Consider the following 4167-nt stretch of genomic DNA (forward strand, 5'->3'; position numbering starts at 1 on the left):
CCTTCTCCCTGAGATATTTTTTAAAGTATCACGTGGTATTGATGTCTTCATCTTATTCTGCTTATTGGGAAGAAAAGGCTTCAAGGATTTTAAGTTTTCCTTCAGTTTTGCATGAACTCTATAGGAAACGGGGCCCTTGAAGGGCTTGGGAATAGCAAGAAGAGATTGAAGACAGAGAAGCTTGCTCTCTCTCTGTTTTCTCTCTTCTTAAAGGAAAGTATTTACAACTCAACTTGTAACAGCTGTAGTCCAGCATTAGCCACCAAGAGAGAAATAAATAACATTCAACAGTCATTGCAGACTACAAACCCTGGTGAAGTCAAGGTGTGGGAGAGGTGGCATTGAGAAGGCTGCCTAAAACTGACAAGGGCTGCAGTAAAAACAGCTCTTCTTTGAAGCTAGAAGGGGCCGCAGGTTCCTTCATGGATAAAAATGCACAGTACACACCTCTTCTAGGTGCTGCTCACATTTTGTGGGAGTGTGGTAGTCGTGGAGGTACTAGGATATCTCCTCAGGAATTTTTCCTTGCTCAGAATTTCCTGCCCTGCCTTGATATTTCCCTTTCTTTTTTTTTTCAAGACCTGCCTCTGTCCATGAGCGGTACCTTGATCTGTCTGACTCTCCATGTTCTCTACCTGCAGCCATTTGTATGTGTACAACCTACTGTTTGTCTCCTATTTCTAAGCTGTTAAACTTGTGTGTGTGTGTGTTTAAATATTTATTTACTTATTTGAAAGTTACACAGAGAGAGGAGAGGCAGAGAGAGAGAGAGAGAGAGAGAAGTCTTCCATCTGCTGGTTCACTCCCCAATTGGCTGCAATGGCTGGAGCTGTGCCAATCCAAAGCCAGGAGCTTCTTCCAGGTCTTCCACGTGGGTGCAGGGGCCCAAGGACTTGGGCCATCTTCTACTGCTTTCCCAGGCCATAGCAGAGAGTTGGATCAAAAGTGGAGCAGCCAGGACTCGAACTGGTGTCCATATAGGAAGCTGGCACTGCAAGCAGTGGCTTTACTTGCTACACCACAGTGCCAGCCCCCAGGTTGTGTTTCTTAACCTCCTCTTCTGCCTTTTTTCTGGGGAAGTGGTTATTTATCACTTGCAATCACCTTTCACCCTCCCCTATGCTTTCCTTCGTTTGAGATATTTTGACCTTCAGTTTTGTTTGGGGATGTGGAAGGATGATAATTCTAAATTTTTGGTTTCCCTTTTTTTTTCCTGTACTCTTCTCTGTTGGTTCCCTTATCCCATTGTCTTATCTGTTCTGCCTCTGTGTGGGCCTGGGCTATGCGGCAGGGCAGATCTCCCTTCAGAGCTCCAACATGCCCGCAGAGTTTGGATAGAGATTCAGACCCAGAAACACATCCTGGCCTCAGCAGCCGCTATCTTCTTAGTGGGAGCTACAACACTCTTCTTTGCTTGTACATGTCCAGAACTAAACCTGAATATGTCACCTGCAGTGCCCATCTACAATGCATTTATGTTTCTCTTTGTTCTGGAAAATTTCAGTAGGGCCACCTTCATGGACCCAGACATTTTCCCTCAAGCTGAGGAAGATGAGGAAAAAGAAGATTTTCGAGCGCCCTTTACAAAACAGTGGAGATCAAGGGCATCCAGGTGTGCATGAAAGGATGTGCCACCCGCTGCTGCTACTCTCCTCCTCGGCGTTCCCACACAGTGTCTGTGATAATTGTGTGGAGGAATTTGCTCATCCCTGCCCCTGGGTGAACAACTGTATTGGCCACCAGAACTACCATTGTTTCTTCCTCTTCTTCCTTTCCTTGACAGCCCACTCTATGGGTATATTAGGCTTTGGCCTCCTTTATGTCCTCTGCCACATAGAGGAGCTCTCAGGGGTCTTCACACTGTCACAATGGCAGTGATGTGCATGGCTGGCTTATTCTTCATCCCTGTAGCTAGCCTCACAGTGTTTCATGTGGTGCTGGTGGCCTGGGGATGCACAGCCAATGAATAGGTTATGGGTAAATTCCAGGGAGGCATGAGCCCCTTCACCAATGGCTGCTGTAACAATGCACTTTGCAATTCCCCAGCACCCAAATATTTGGGAAGACCAAAGAAAGAGAAGACGATTGAAATCAGACCTCCCTTCCTTCAGCCAGAAGTGTCAGATTACAGTGAAGATCATGGATAATGGCATCCAGGGAGAGCTTAGGGGAACTAAGTCTAAGGGAAGCTTGGAAACAACAGAGAGCCAGTCCGCAAATACCAAACCCCGGCCTCCTCCTATGCCGGACCTGAGCAGCTGCATGGGACTGCGAACACACCTTTGCCTGGCTACTAATGGAGATAGCAGCTTTTGGGGCCAGGACAGCCCCCCACACCAACCATGTACAAGTGTCGGCTGGGTTATAGTAGCAGCAGTACATCAGTTGCCCTGTCTCATTCCTCCAGCACCAAGTTAGTCATGGGGACAGTTTGAGGAAGCCAACCTCAACTGCAGAGAGCAGCCATCATCCCAGTTACCACTCAGAGCCCAGCTTGGAACCAGAGAGCTTCTGTTCGCCCACCTTTGGCAAAAGCTTTCACTTCAATCCACTTTCCAGTGGCTCTTGTTCCTCCAGCCTCAAGTCGGCGCAGAGAACAGGTTTTGTACTGGACCAGTTGCAGTGCATGCGTTCAGAAGGCACCACTTCCACCTCCTGTAAGAGCCTGGCCAATCAGACATGCAACGGAAGCCTGAGCCAGACCCAGCTTTCAGCTGCACCTCTCCCTTCCTATCAGTATTCCTGGCCCAGCAACAGGAAGCTGAGAGGCATCCACGTTTGGTGCCAATAGGTCCAACACGAGAGCCCTCACTAGTCCATTATGACAATCTGAGGCCTCCCTCCAGGCATGAGAGACGCTGCTGCACCAGTCACCCAGCTCCCAGTCCATGAGGAAGAGCCAGGCTTGGGAGTCTCAGGCATTCAGTCAACACCTGGCTCAGGCCATGCCCTCATAGGGCTTCCTCCTTAGCTGATCCAAAGAGATCACCACCGAGCAAGACTCCACTTGGATGCCCAGCTGTCCCCCATTTGGGGAAGGCAGAAAGGCTAAGGGGCCAGGGACTAGGGTCCCCTGAACCAGATCCAACCACCCCATATCTGGGCCATTAAACATCTTACAGCAGCCAAAAATCCCCACCTGGTGTCTCTGAGATAGAGGAAGTGGCCTTGCAGCCACTGCTGATGCCTGAAGATGAAGTACAGCTCAATATCTCCCACAGCAAATCCAACAGCAACCCAAGAGCATCAGCTCAGCCTCCCCTGGCCCCACAAGGGGAAGAGTCAAGAAACTGTCATGAATGGGCGGTACCACCTGAGATATGGTGTGAGCCGTCAGCACCTCCCCTTCCCCACACCACTGTGTCTACACCAAAGGGTCCTGGGTGGCTAGCTTCCTTCCCTCAAGGGGCTCCCCTCCCCTGCATGGACGTTTTTTAAAACCCTGATTCCCAGAGGGTGAGTGTTTTATAAAATGCAACCGAGTTGGAGAGTTGGGGTGCTGAGGCTGGGGTAGTAGCTCCCCCCTTTTACCTTTTAAGACCTTCCTTCCCTAGTCCCTGGACCAGACTCAGTGGACATTTGTGCAATTGCTTGCCCTGGAGGGAACCAGATCATTTTTAAACCAGAAATAATTTTTTATTATTGTTACAGATCCTATTTTTTAATTTTCTGTGTTACCAGGTGTGTGTATAAATATCAAAGAAATTATATACCTATCTTGGGATGGGAAAATGAGGGAGGGATATGTAAAAGAAGGAGGATCTTACTTTTCCTAGTCCTCAGACCAGCAGGAAAAGAGGGGAGACACCAGAGTCTTCCTTTCCCCCCATGGTCCCTCTCTTGTCTGTTACCAACTAAGGAAGTAGTAGAACCCCCTGTTGGTGCTAAGTGATCAGGAAAGAAACCTGGGGAGAGAGGAGTCTGAGCTCTTGGTTAGAAGAGGAAAGAACTTTCGGAAAGTTAGTTTTCTAGGCTTATTGGCATTTAGTTTCCCAGGAAAGGGGTCAGAGCTCCATGACATTGGTGGTGGTGGTAGGAGGGGGATCAGGAAAAGCATCTGGCCTAATTCAAAACACTATTAGAAAATCCCCCCTTTCTTAGGAGAGAGGGATTGGGTGGCTTTCTTAAGTGATCCCCTCAGAGCTTCCCCTGGCCTACAGTTAAGGT

At 48.7% G+C, this 4167-nt stretch overlaps 1 pseudogene; it reads left to right on the forward strand.

Annotated features, from left to right (window-relative positions):
* The first annotated feature begins 1184 nt into the window (after positions 1-1184).
* LOC127489747 (palmitoyltransferase ZDHHC5 pseudogene) lies at positions 1185-3329 on the forward strand (annotated as a pseudogene).
* The last annotated feature ends 838 nt before the right edge of the window (positions 3330-4167 follow it).

Source organism: Oryctolagus cuniculus, chromosome 8, assembly GCF_964237555.1.
Source record: "Oryctolagus cuniculus chromosome 8, mOryCun1.1, whole genome shotgun sequence".
Taxonomy (NCBI): domain Eukaryota; kingdom Metazoa; phylum Chordata; class Mammalia; order Lagomorpha; family Leporidae; genus Oryctolagus; species Oryctolagus cuniculus.